Source organism: Salvelinus sp. IW2-2015, linkage group LG19 (genome assembly GCF_002910315.2).
Source record: "Salvelinus sp. IW2-2015 linkage group LG19, ASM291031v2, whole genome shotgun sequence".
NCBI lineage: Eukaryota > Metazoa > Chordata > Actinopteri > Salmoniformes > Salmonidae > Salvelinus > Salvelinus sp. IW2-2015.
This window is the reverse complement of record NC_036859.1, coordinates 8096123-8111692: the sequence shown is the minus strand read 5'-3', so window position 1 is coordinate 8111692 and position 15570 is coordinate 8096123. Positions and strand designations below refer to the sequence as shown.

Here is a 15570-nt window from a genome sequence, read left to right as displayed (position 1 = left end):
CTCTCTCTCTCTCTCTCTAGGTGTTAACCTTGGCCAGTAATGAGCGTATCAGTCTATCTTCCTCCATGCGTCTGCTTTTTGAGATCAGCCACTTGAGAGCTGCAACCCCAGCCACAGTCTCCCGCGCTGGGATACTATACGTCAATCCACAAGACCTGGGCTGGAGCTCGTCAGTACACACACTCATGCAGGGACACACACTCACACACATGTATGAATGCCCACTCTCACAATGTATTCTGGCCCTCAGGTACGTAACAAGTTGGATTGACACCAGGCAGGCCCAATCAGAGCGAGCCAATTTGACCATCCTGTTTGACAAGTACGTCCCATACTGCCTGGAGCAGGTCCGCTGTAACCTCAAGACCATCACTCCTATACCTGAGAACAGCATGGTGCAGGTAACACACACACACACACTGTTGTCCAATCAGACATTGTGTTCTCTGTCTGCTGTCCAATCAGACACTTTGTTATCTGTCTGTTGTCCAATCAGACGCTATGTTCCTTGTTGGACTGCCTGCTGACAGAAGACAACACTCCTCCTGACTCTCCCAGGGAACTCTATGAGATCTACTTTGTCTTCGCCTGCGTCTGGGCCTTTGGAGGAGCTCTGTTCCAGGACCACGTGAGTGTGTGTGTGTGTGTGTGTGTGTGTGTGTGTGTGTGTGTGTGTGTGTGTGTGTGTGTGTGTACTCTCTGTCAGTGCCAGCAACCCATGTAACTCTACCTCAGCTAATATTTATTTGCTCATTCATTGTCTTTTCCAGTTGATAGACTATCGCGCTGAGTTCAGTCGCTGGTGGTCGAAGGAGATGAGAGCGGTGAAGTTCCCTTCGCAGGGCACAGTGTTTGACTACTTCATAGACTCAGACACTAAGAAGTTCAGTCCCTGGATTGAGAGGACGCCCCGGTTTGAGCTGGAGCCTGATGTCCCCTTACAGGTCTGTACTTGTTCCGGCTCCCTTAGTGAAGTGTACTTATTGCAAATCTCTCTGCATGAGAATGTGTTCTGACTGACTAAGTTTCACTGGTGTGCCTTTCGCAACAGCAGTATGTACATGTGTGTGTGTGCGTGCGTTTTAGTGTAGTGTTGTGAATTTGTAACGTGAGTGTATCTATGTCTGCGTGTGTATTTCTGACGTTTGTGTGTGTTTCCAGACGGTGCTAGTCCACTCGGCAGAGACCATCTGTCTGACGTACTTCATAGACCTGCTGCTGCAGAGAGGCAAGCCTGTGATGTTGGTGGGGAACGCTGGAGTAGGGAAGACCATCCTGGTGTCTGATAAAGTAGCCAAGCTAAAGGAGGACTACATGGTGGCTAAAGTCCCCTTCAACTACTACACCACCTCGGCTATGCTACAGCGTGAGTCACCAGTGGCCTTTGTCTGCCACTGTATGCCGTAGTTGGAGTTATATCTGCCTGGTTTCATTTCAATTACTTGAACCACTTATTAGAGGGCAACCAGGGATGGAGCCAAACCAATCTCTGCCCTCAAGAACTGATTCAGTATCAGCCCTCGTACTTCACTGGTGATTCTTGTGTGCCATATTTTAATGGATATGATGTTTAAAAACCCCTAGAGTTGATGTCCAAAAATCCAATTAGCATAAAACAAAATTCCCCATCAAAATACATCTGTTTAAGCTAGAGTCGTCAATGGATTACATGCGCTGACCACCTGGCAAGTGTCTTCACTGACATTTTCAACCTCTCCCTGTCTGAGTCTGTAATACCAACATGTTTCAAGCAGACCACAGTCCCTGTGCCCAAGAACACTAAGGTAACCTGGATAAATGACTACAGACCCGTAGCACTCACGTCTGTAGCAATGAAGTGCTTTGCAAGGCTGGTCATGGCTCACATCAACACCTAAATCCCAGAAACCCAAGACACACTCCAATTTGCATACCGCCCCAACAGATCCACAGATGATGCAATCTCTATTGCACTCCACACTGCCCTTTCACACCTGGACAAAAGGAACACCTATGTGAGACTGATATTCATTCACTACAGCTCAGCGGTCAACACCATAGCGACCTCAAAGCTCATCACTAAGGTAAGGACCCTGGGACTAAACACCTCCCTCTGCAACTGACTCCTGGACTTCCTGACGGGCCGCCCCCAGGTGGTAATGGTAGGTAACAACCTATTTGCCACGCTGATCCTTAACATGGGGGCCCCTTAGGGGTGCGTGCTCAGTCCCCTACTGTACTTCCTGACCACTCATAACTGCACGGCCAGGCACAACTCCAACACCATCATTAAGTTTGCCGATGACACAACAGTGGTAGGCCTGATCACCAACATCGACGAGACAGCATTTAGGGAGGAGGTCTGGCCGTGTGGTGCCAGGACAACAACCTCTCCCTCAACGTGATCAAGATTAAGGAGACGATTGTGGACTACAGGAAAAGGAGGACCCCATTCTCATCGACAGGGCCACAGTGGAGCAGGTTGAGAGCATCAAGTTCCTTGGTGTCCACATCACCAACAAACTAACATGTTCCAAGCACACCAAAACAGTCGTGAAGAGGGAACGACAAAACCTATTCCCCCTCAGGGGACTGAAAAGACTTGGCATGGGTCCCCAGATCCTCAAAAGGTTCTACAGCTGCACCATCGAGAGCATCCTGACTGGTTGTATCACTGCCTGGTATAGCAACTGCTCGGCCTCCAACCGCAAGGCACTACAGAGGGCATATGGCACAGTACATCACTGGGGCCAAGCTTCCTGACATCCAGGACCTCTATACCAGGCGGTGTCAGAGGAAGGCCCTAAAAATTGTCAAAGACTCCAGCCACCCTCCAGCCACTCAGACTGTTCTCTCTGCAATCGCACGGCAAGTGGTACCGGAGCGCCAAGTCTAGGTCCAAGAGGCTTCTAAACAGCTTCTACCCCCAAGCCACAAGACTACTGAACATCTAATAAAATGGCTACCCAGTCTACTTGCATTGCCCTCCCTCTTTTACGCTGCTTCTACACTCTGTTATTATCTATCCATAAGTCACTTTAATAACTCTACCCACATGTAAACTACTGTTCAAAAGTTTGGGGACACTTAGAGATGTCCTTGTTTTTTTAAGAAAAGCTCATTTGTTGTCCATTTAAAATAACATCAAATCGATCAGAAATACAGTGTATCGTTTTAAAAGTCTAATATATCATTAGAAAACCCTTTTGCAAATATGTTAGCACAGCTGAAAACTGTTGTTCTGATTAAAGAAGCAATAAAACTGGCCTTCTTTAGACTAGTTGAGTATCTGGAGCAACAGCATTTGTGGGTTCGATTACAGGCTCAAAATGGCCAGAAACAAACACTTTCTTCTTAAACTCGTCCGACTATTCTTGTTCTGAGAAATGAAGGCTATTCCATGCAAGAAATTGCWAAGAAACTAAACATCTCGTACAACGCTGTGTACTACTCCCTTCACAGAACAGCGAACTAACCAGAATAGAAAGAGGAGTTGGAGGCCCCGGGGCACAACTGAGCAAGAGGACAAGTACATTAGAGTGTCTAGTTTGAGAAACAGACGCCTCACAAGTCCTCAACTGGCAGCTTCACTAAATAGTACACTTAAAACACCAGTCTAAACGTCAACAGTGAAGAGGCAACTCCGGGATGCTGGCCTTCTAGGCAGAGTTCCCCTGTCCAGTGTCTGTGTTCTTTTTCCCATCTTAATCTTTTCTTTTTATTGGCCAGWCTGAGRTATGGCTTTTTCTTTGCAACTCTGCCTAGAAGACCAGCATCTCGGCATCGCTGCATCACTGAAGACTCGTCTGAAGGTAGCCCTGTAACAGTTAAAAAATGTAATGCAAGTATACAGTGCATTCAGAGAGTATTCAGACCCCTTCCCTTTTCCCATATTTTGATAAATTACAGCGTTATTGTAAAATTGAATGAATTACATTTTTTACTCATCAATCTACACACAATACCCCATAATGACAAAGTAAAAACTGCATTTTAAGAAATGTTGGAAAATGTATTGAAAATAAAAAACCTAAATACCTTATTAACCCTTTGCTATGAGACTAAAAATTGAACTCAGGTGCATCCTGTTTCCATTGATCATCCTTGAGATGTTTCTACAACCTGATTGGAGTTCACCTGTGGAAAATTCAATTGATTTGACATGATTGGGAAAAGCACACACCTATCTATGTAAGGTCCCGCAGTTGACAGTACATGTCAGAGAAAAAAACAAGCTATGAGGTCGAAGGAATTGTCCGTAGAGCTCCGAGACAGGATTGTGTCGAGGCACAGATCTGAGGAAAGGTACCAAATATGCGGCATTGAAGGGTCCCAAGAACACAGTGGCCTCCAAGTTTGGAACCAGACTCTTCCTAGAGCTGGCCGCCTGGCCAAACTGAGCAATCGGGGGGTAAGGGCCTTGGTCAGGGAGGTGACCAAGAACCCGATGGTCACTCTGACTGAGCTCCAGAGTTCCTCTGTGGAGATGGGAGAACCTTCCAGAAGGACAACCATCTCTGCAGCACTCCACCAATCAGGCCTTTATGATAGAGTGGCCAGATGGAAGTCACTCCTAAAAGGCACATAACAGCCCGCTTGCAGTTTGCCAAAAGGCAACTAAAAGACTCTCAGACCATGAGAAACAAGATCCTCTGGTCTGATGAAACCAAGATTAAACTCTTTGGCCTGAATGCCAAGCGTCAAGTCTGGAGGAAACCTGGCACCATCCCTACKGTGAAGCATGGTGGTGGCAGCATCATGCTGTGGGGATTTTTTTTAGCGGCAAGAACTGAGAGACTAGTCAGGATCGATGGAAAGATGAACCGAGCAAAGTACAGAGAGATCCTTGATGAAAACCTGCTCCAGAGCGCTCAGGACCTCAGACTGGGGCGAAAGTTCACCTTCCAACAGGACAATGACCCCAAGCACACAGCCAAGACAACGCAGGAGTGGCTTCGGGACAAGTCTCTGAATGTCCTTGAGTGGCCCAGCCAGAGCTCAGACTTGAACCCGATTGAACATCTCTGGAGAGACCTGAAAATAGCTGCACAGCACCGCTCCACATGCAACCTGACAGAGCTTGAGAGGATCTACGGAGAAGAATGGGAGAAACTCCCCAAGTACAGGTGTGCCAAGCTTGTAGCATCATACCCATGAAGGCTCGGGGTTGTAATTGCTGCAAAGGTGCTTTAACAAAGTACTGAATAAAGGGTCTGAATACTTACGTAAATGTGATATTTCTTCTTTTTTTTTATACATTTGCAAACATTTCTACAAACCTGTTTTTGCTTTGACATTATGGGATATTGTGTGTAGATTGAGATTGATGAGAAAAATATATATATTTAATCCATTTTAGAATAAGGCTGTAACGTAACAGAATGTGGAAAAAGTCAGGAGGTCTGAATACTTTTCCGAATGCACTGTATATGGAAGTAGTATAGTGCCAGCCCAAAATATGGGTAAAATAGATAATCATTTCTTATATCTCTCAGGTATAGGACAGACACTTCAAAACACTTCCTTTTGATACATGTTTTACCCTGATATCTACAGTACAGGGGTCCTACATTCATGTATGAATGGGGCGACAGGTAGCCTAGTGTTTAGAGCGTTGGGTGGATTGAAAAAAATGAATATGTTATTCATGCGTTCCTATGGGCTAGAACCAGTAAGACCAAATTCAATGTTTAATCAAATATCGTTTTTTATATCTACAGTACAGGGGTCCTACATTCCAAATCAAACAGCAGAGGTATCCATGGTCCGACCATTTTAAAACTGTGTCAGCGTAGTAGAACTTGAACGGCTATATTTCTGCTGCCTATAGTGACATAACGAGATGTGTGTGTGTGTGTGTGTGTGTGTGTGTGTGTGTAGAGGACTGGCCACCCCTCATAGCCTGGTTCCTCTCTAGGTTTCTTCCTAGGTTTTGGCCTTTCTAGGGAGTTTTTCCTAGCCACCGTGCTTCTACACCTGCATTGCTTGCTGTTCGGGGTTTTAGGCTGGGTTTCTGTACAGCACTTTGAGATATCAGCTGATGTACGAAGGGCTATATAAATACATTTTATTTGACTTGATTTTGATTTGTGTACTGCAGGTGTGTTAGAGAAGCCTCTAGAGAAGAAGGCAGGGCGTAACTATGCTCCTCCTGGAACCAAGAAACTGATCTACTTCATAGACGACCTCAACATGCCTGAGGTGGATGTGTATGGTACTGTCCAGCCACACACACTCATACGCCAGCACCTGGACTACAACCACTGGTGAGAGGACACACACATACATACACGCACGCGCGCACGCACACTCAAACATCGTTGCATGAACTTGAACTGCTAGTGTGCGTGTGTGCGTGTTTATGTGGTCTTGCAGGTATGACAGACAGAGGCTGGTGCTGAAAGAGATCCATAACTGCCAGTACATCACCTGTATGAACCCAACAGCAGGGAGCTTCTCAGTCAACCCCAGACTACAGGTAACACACATATACAGTCAACTCTAGACAACAGTAACACACACACACACACAGGCTAACCCCTCTCTCCTCGCTCTCTCTCTCTCAGAGGCATTTCTCAGTGTTTGCGGTTCATTTCCCTAGCGCTGAGGCGCTAGCCACCATCTTCACTAGCATCCTGTCAGCCCATTTCCTCCAGGGGGGCTTCAGCTATGGCGTCTCGCGCTCTGTAGGAACACTAATACAGGTATACGTCAGTCTGTCTGCCTATCTGATTATCTGCCTGCCTGTCTGTCTACCTGTCTGCCAGTCTGTCTGTGTCTCTTTCAGTCTGTCTGTCTGTCAATCAATCTACTTTCCTCCTCCCTCCCTCCATCCATTCTTGTCTTTCTCCAACTGCAGGCAGCCATCTGTCTCCATCAGAAGATCAGTCAGAACTTCCTCCCCACGGCCATACGCTTCCACTATATCTTCAACCTGAGGGACCTCTCCAACATCTTCCAGGTAGCACACACATACATTGAAAAAACATCATCGTCATCATCAATCTTCATCAATATGGATTCATGCCTCTCTATCTCGTTCTTTATCTATGACTCCCTCTCGCTCTGGCTCTTTATCTACATCTCCCTCTCTGTGTAGGGTATTCTGTTTGCCCTGCCAGATTGTGTGCGTTACCCCATAGACCTGGTCCATCTGTGGCTCCATGAGTCGTCCCGGGTCTACTCTGACAAACTGATGGAGGAGAAGGATGTGGAACTCTTCAACAAGATCCTACTGGACACTGGCAAGAGATACTTTGAGGTGAGAGACATGTGGCAGCCATCTTAAGGGGTTGTTACAAACAAGACTGCTTGACATATGACTTGCTACTCTCTTTAGTTAATTCACTCATATTTACATATTGTGTCTCTCTGAAATTGCTTATTGTGTCTCTCTGAAAGTGCATTCGGAAAGTATTCAGACCCCTTCCCTTTTTCCACGTTTTGTCACGCTACAGCCCTTTTCTAAAATAGATTTAATCAATCTACACACAACCTCATAATGACTGAGTAAAGGGTCTGAACACTTACGTAAATGTGATATTTCAGTTTAAATGTTTTACACATTTGCAAAATATTCTAAAAAACAGTTTTTGCTTTGTCATTATCAGTGGCGATTTTAGCATGTAAATCTTGGTGGGGCAAAAAAAAAAGTGGGATGCATGCCAGCAAAGCCACTACACAACACTAAACAATATATGAATTTCACTAAAACGGTGACAAACTGTGCCCACAAACTGTTCGGGCCTACATAGAGCTGTCCCAACACCTTACCACTGCTACACCTGGGAGCGAAACAGTTCATTCAGCCTCATTTACTGCCTTAAAAAAAACATAGCTGATATGGCTGACTTGCTTAAACAGACGTGGTTTCTACTGACAATTGAGATGTACACGCTATGGCATAAGCGGAACGACAAGCAGATAAGAGGCAATCCGTGATTTTGATTAAGACATTAATGAGCGAGCTAGAACGGACGTAGTCAATATAACTATTTGTTCAGCACTTTTGAAATATACAGCAAAAGAATTCAAAACATGGGCCGTTCTTACAGGGTTCTCCCCGTACACCAAGTCAGAACCGTAGGATAAATAAAGGGGGCATATAAGCAGACAATGAACGGTCTTACAATATTCAATGATTACAATTCTCAAAAACAGGTTATAGGCTACATGTACACCACCAAGTCAGAACAGTAGGCGAAATTAAGAGGTGAAAATAGACCAAATTATTAGGGTGAGGCATATGGGCTTCTAACAGCTTACTACACAACATACACTTAGTATTACTTTCTTAGCTACAGTACACATCTCCCTGGCATATTACATAATTTATGCAGCAGCATACAAGACATTTTTGGGCTCACCTTGTTGTGCTGTGCTCACTTGAACAGGAAGGTGGCGCGGTGGTCCTTTGTGTGCAAATTTTGTCATCAACGTCTGGCATTCTCTGGATGTACGGTGCTATCAAGACAACTGGGAACTCAAAAAAAAGGTTGAATAATGATGACATCAGTGATCTTCAGGTCATAGCTCTAGAAAGAGGCCCGAATTCTGAGTTGGATGAAAGTTCAAAACGTATTTTCCCAGTCGTAGCTCGTTTTTCCCAAGTTCCCAGTTGTMTTGAACTCTTTAAAGCAGATGTTGCAGTTCCGAGTTAACAGTTGTTATGAGCAGGGCACCAATTCATGCTTCATTGACAGAATGGCCCATGTTGAATGTTTATAATTTTTAACTAGGAAAAGAGACCCTTAATCTTAGACTTGGGACCACACAGCCACTCCACTGAATAGCAGGCTGATGATTGTGTTGCAATCCTTGCAGTTAGCCACTGATTCCTTCCAAACAACTCATTGCTGAATTTGAGATTTCCAACCTGGTGAGCAATCTTTATGTACAATGGCCGATGAGCACTGATACGTTTTATCTATAATTTCTCGTCATTATTTCTCTTCACATGATAAGGATTAAAAAGGATTTGCCAGTAGATTGTTGACTTGATTCATGACGATGACAGCCCGCTAAGTTTTGAAAGTATGATGTTGACATGATCAGTCCAATCAAAGCTACTGTAGATAAATGTGATTTAACAAAGTTGTATCTGTGGCCAATGACCTTGAGCCTTCTTGGATGGGCACTTCTAATGTAACTCTATGGCAGCACCCAAGGGGCTTGAATATTCTAGCTCTACCCTTAGACTTTGTGGTGATGTAGTGTCCCCATGAGTGACAGAGCACTGAGCCAATCATGGCGCAATGCTCCGTATTTTCTGCTGGCTTGCTCCACCACCACAGAAAGCACTGAGCTAGGCTGAAGCACCTGCATTTTGAAGCTGCCTTACTCAAGAAAACAAAAAAGAGACTATGTGTATGTGGGTTTATTAACTCATCGATATATCTTGTTTGCAAGATATTGTTGGCAAACTGATATGTGACACGTATTAATGCCAAGATAACATGCAGAACAGGAAAGCCCCTCCCCAACATTGTGGGGCTCTGCCCCAACTGCCCTGATAGACGGGTCGCCACTGGTCATTATGGGGTATTGTGTGTAGATTGATGAGGGGGGGAAACAATTGAATCCATTATAGAATAAGGCTGTAACGTAACAAAATGTGGAAAAGGTCAAGGGGTCTTAGTACTTTCCGAATGCACTGTACACTTACTGTAAGTGATCTACTGTTCTGTTCAAGTTCTCACTCTGGCTTTCTCTTTTTTCCCGCTCTTGCTCTCACGCTCTCGCTCTCACGCTCTCTCGCTCTCGCTCTCACGCTCTCTCGCTCTCGCTCTCTCGCTCTCTCCCTCCTCTCCCCCCTCTCCCCCCTCTCTGTGCAGGGTATAGATGAGTCTATTTTCATCCACCAGCCCCTGGTGTACTGTCACTTTGCCCATGGGGTGGGGGAGCCCAGGTACCACCAGGCGTCAGACTGGGAGAAGCTCCAGAAGACCCTGACTGATGCTCTGGAACACTACAACGAGCTGCATGCTGTCATGAACCTGGTGCTCTTTGAGGAGGCCATGCAGCATGTGTGAGAGTCACACACACACTGCTCTGTCTGTCGCATTCTCCACTCGCTCAGTCAATCACTAACCTCACTCTGCTCAGTGCCTCACTCACACACACACACACTTACTTGCTTATTTTCATGCTGTAGACTGCAGGCAATGCACATACAATCTCTCATCACACTGAAATAAGCACACACTCACACCAAGTTGATATGTCTGTGTCCAGGTGTCGTATCAGTCGTATCCTGGAGGCCCCCCATGGTAATGCTCTGCTGGTGGGGGTGGGAGGCAGTGGGAAGCAGAGTCTGTGTCGCCTCGCTGCCTTCCTCAGTACCCTAGAGGTGTTCCAGATTACACTGAGGAAGGGCTACGGGATACATGACCTACGGGTACGGACTATCGACCAAATAACGGCTAAATACAACCGATTTTCTGGAAGGTTGAAAGCAAGAACTCTAGATATCTAGATGCTGCTTTGCTACACGAACCCCCCCTTCCCTCATCTCTCTCCCTCTTTTTCCCCCTCTCTCTCCCTCGCTCTCGCTGTCTGTAGAGTGATATAGCAGCGCTGTACATCAAGGTGGGGGTGAAGAATATTGGGACAGTCTTCCTCCACACAGACGCCCAGATCCCAGACGAACGCTTCCTGGTCCTCATCAACGACATGCTGGCATCAGGTACGCACCAACAGCACATCTCAAACATTCAATGACATGCTGGCATCTAACCTGAACTCATTGGTAGACGTAACATAGTAAATGTAAATCCGGGACACAAAAATTATGACATGTTACGTTCTGTATGGTATGTATTAATTTCTGGATGTCCGTCATCCATTTCATATGATATGTAACGAATTGCAAACGTACAATATTTGATTTATTTGTAAAATGTAGGATGTGTTCCGAATTCCATTTTGCTGTGTCTAACGTTAGCTATGTGGCTAGGTGCCTAACGTTAGCTAAGTGGCTAGGTGTAACCTAGGCTAGGGGTTAGAAGTTAAGGTCAGGGTTAAGGTTAGGTTGAAGGTTAGGGGAAGGGTAGCTAACATGCCAAGTAGCTAAAAATTTGTAAGTAGCTCCAAAGTAACTAAAAAGTAGTAAGTAGTTGCTAATTAGCTAAAATGATGCCCGTGATGAGATTAGAACACGCAACCTTTGGGTTGCTAGACATTCGCATTATACACAAACACATCCACCCCGACCAACTACCCTACTTTTGTTTTGCCTTAAGTAACCTTCTGTCTGATGTAACCATACCAAACGTAACGTAACGTATCATACTAATTGGAGTGTTTCCTGGATTTATGTTTACTATGTTATGTCTAATCTATAAGACCAGAATGTGGCATCAGGTATGCACCTACACCACACCTCAACCATCAACGACATGATGGCATCAGGTACGCACCTACACCACACCTCAACCATCAATGACATGCTGGCATCAGGTACGCACCAACACCACACCTCAACCATCAATGACATGCTGGCATCAGGTACGCACCAACACCAACACCTCAACCATCAACGACATGCTGGAATCAGGTACGCACCAACACCACACCTCAACCATCAACGACATGCTGGCATCAGGTACGCACCTACACCTCAACCATCAACGACATGCTGGCATCAGGTACGCACCTACACCTCAACCATCAACGACATGCTGCATCAGGTACGCACCAACACCACACCTCAAACCATCAACAACATGCTGGCATCAGGTACGCACCTACACACCCATACCATCAATGACATGTGGCATCAGGTACGCACCAACACCACACCTCAACCATCAATGACATGCTGGCACACGGTACGCACCAACACCACACCTCAACCATCAAGACATGCTGGCATCAGGTACGCACCAACACCACACCTCAACCATCAATGACATGCTGGCATCAGGTACGCACCAACACCACACCTCAACCATCAACGACATGCTGGCATCAGGTACGCACCAACACCACACCTCAACCATCAACAACATGCTGGCATCAGGTACGCACCTACACCACACCTCAACCATCAACGACATGCTGGAATCAGGTACGCACAAACACCACACCTCAACCATCAATGACATGCTGGCATCAGGTACGCACCTCACCACACCTCAACCATCAATGGCATGCTGGCATCAGGTACGCACCTACACCACACCTCAACCATCAATGGCATGCTGGCATCAGGTACGCACCAACACAACACCTCAACCATCAATGGCATGCTGGCATCAGGTACGCACCTACACCACACCTCAACCATCAACGACATGCTGGCATCAGGTACGCACCAACACCTCAACCATCAACGACATGCTGGCATCAGGTCACACACAACACCACACCTCAACCATCAATGACATGCTGGCATCAGGTAACACCAACACCTCAACCATCAACGACATGCTGGCATCAGGTACGCACCAACACCACACCTCAACCATCAACGACATGCTGGCATCAGGTACGCACCAACACCTCAACCATCAACGACATGCTGGCATCAGGTACGCACCTAACCTCAATCATCAACGACATGCTGGCATCAGGTACACACCAACACCTCAACCATCAATGACATGCTGGCATCAGGTACGCACCAACCACCTCAACCATCAATGACATGCTAGCATCAGGTACGCACCAACACTCAACCATCAATGACATGCTGGCATCAGGTACGCACCTACACCTCAACCATCAATGACATGCTGGCATCAGGTACGCACCAACACCTCAACCATCAATGAACATGCTGGCATCAGGTACGCACCAACACCTCAACCATCAATGACATGCTGGCATCAGGTACGCACCTACACCTCAACCATCAATGACATGCTGGCATCAGGTACGCACCTACACCACACCTCAACCATCAATGACATGCTGGCATCAGGTACGCACCTACACCTCAACCATCAATGACATGCTGGCATCAGGTACGCCAACACCTCAACCATCAATGACATGCTGGCATCAGGTACGCACCAACACCTCAACCATCAATGACATGCTGGCATCAGGTACGCACCTACACCTCAACCATCAATGACATGCTGGCATAGGTACGCACCTACACCTCAACCATCAATGACATGCTGGCATCAGGTACGCACCAACACCTCAACCATCAATGACATGCTGGCATCAGGTACGCACCTACACCTCAACCATCAATGAACTGCTGGCATCAGGTGCGCACCAACACCTCAACCATCAATGCACTGCTGGCATCAGGTACGCACCTACACCTCAACATCAATGACATGCTAGCATCAGGTACGCACCTACACCTCACCATCAATGACATGCTGGCATCAGGTACGCACCAACACCACACCTCAACCATCAATGACATGCTGGCATCAGGTACGCACCTACACCTCAATCATCAACAACATGCTGGCATCAGGTACGCACCTACACCACACCTCAACCATCAACGACATGCTGGCATCAGGTACGCACCTACACCTCAACCATCAACGACATGCTGGCATCAGGTACGCACAACACCACACCTCAACCATCAACGACATGCTGGCATCAGGTACGCACCTACACCACACCTCAACCATCAACGACATGCTGGCATCAGGTACGCACCTACACCTCAACCATCAACAACATGCTGGCATCAGGTACGCACCTACACCTTCAACCATCAACGACATGCTGGCATCAGGTACGTACCAACACCACACCTCAACCATCAACGACATGCTGGCATCAGGTACGCACCTACACCACACCTCAACCATCAACATTTACATTTACATTTAAGTCATTTAGCAGACGCTCTTATCCAGAGCGACTTACAAATTGGAAAGTTCATACATATTCATCCTGGTCCCCCCGTGGGGAATGACCCCAACCCTGGCGTTGCAAGCGCCATGCTCTACCAACTGAGCCACACGGGACCAACACCTCAACCATCAATGACATGCTGGCATCAGGTACGCACCAACACCTCAACCATCAATGACATGCTGGCATCAGGTCCGACATGCTGGCATCAGGTACGCACCTACACCTCAACCATCAACGACATGCTGGCATCAGGTACGCACCTACACACACCTCAACCATCAATGACATGCTGGCATCAGGTACGCACCTACACCACACCTCAACCATCAATGACATGCTGGCATCAGGTACGCACCTACACCACAACCTATCAACGACAGGCTGGCATCAGGTACGCACCTACACCTCAACCATAAATTACATGCTGGCATCAGGTACGCACCTACACCACACCTCAACCATCAATGACATGCTGGCATTCAGGTACGCACCTACACCACACCTCAACCATCAATGACATGCTGGCATCAGGTACGCACCTAAAACACACTCAACCATCAATGACATGCTGGCATCAGGTACGCAGCCTACACCACACCTCAACCATCAATGACATGATCTGATCTGTAAGGAGGAAGTGGACATGATCGGGACGCCTCATCCTCTAGCTAGTGTGTTAGTATGCTAGTGTGTGCCCTGTCTCCTAGGGGACATCCCAGACCTGTTCAGTGAGGAGGAAGTGGATATGATCGTGACGTCCATCCGTATGGAGCTAAGAGGACTGGGCCTGATTGACAACAGAGACAACTGCTGGGCCTTCTTCATCGAGAGGATACGGAGGCAGCTCAAGGTCTGTCTACTGGGCTCAATAAGGTCAATCAATTAAAGTCAGCTCTATAACAGGAAATGTAATAGGTGGAAGGTGGAAACTATGTGGTATGTTTACAATAAAGTATGCGCAATTTATTTCCTGAAGAGGGCAATGTCAACAGTGACAAATAGTTGGTTTGTCTCTCTCCTCTGTTCTTCTTCCCCCCCTCGCTACAGGTGGTCCTCTGTTTTTCCCCTGTAGGGTTCACCCTGCGTACCCGTGCTCGTAAGTTCCCGGCCCTGGTCAACTGCACGGCCATAGACTGGTTCCACTCCTGGCCTCAGCTGGCCCTTCAGTCTGTCAGCACCACGTTCATAGAGAAGATACCTGATCTGGAGGTTAACACCAGTCTGAAGACACATCACAATCACATAGACAGTGGAGAATAATTATGGAGAACAGTCATTTGTTTGCATATCCATGTTTTCTCTCTGACCTCTCTAGCCGGATGTCCGTGCGTCCATCAGTGAGTTTATCTCCTACGCCCATACCAGTGTTAACGAGGTGAGAGACTGACAAACAATTTCACTTTACAACAGAAAGGACTTCATTTCAGTGACAGTTGAGTGGATCATCGTAGCTATATAAATCAATTGACAGATCATTTGAATATAATATTGAAAGTACTTCATTGTCTCGATGTGTTCTAGGTGAGTGTGAAGTACCAGCAGAACGAGAAGCACTTCAACTACACCACTCCCAAGAGCTTCCTGGAGTTCATGAAGCTGTACGGTAACCTACTGGGGACAAAACGCAGGGAGCTCACTCAGAAGATGGAGAGACTGGAGAACGGCCTGCAGAAACTACAGACCACAGCCTCACAGGTCAGTCAGACTCATAGCCCCCCCCCCTCCCCCTCCACACACACACACACACACACACAC

The 15570-nt window shown here is 46.8% G+C and overlaps 1 pseudogene; it reads left to right on the top strand.

Moving 5' to 3' along the window:
• LOC111979563 (dynein axonemal heavy chain 11-like) overlaps nt 1-15570 on the top strand; it is a 60323-nt pseudogene that overhangs the window by 18305 nt on the left and 26448 nt on the right.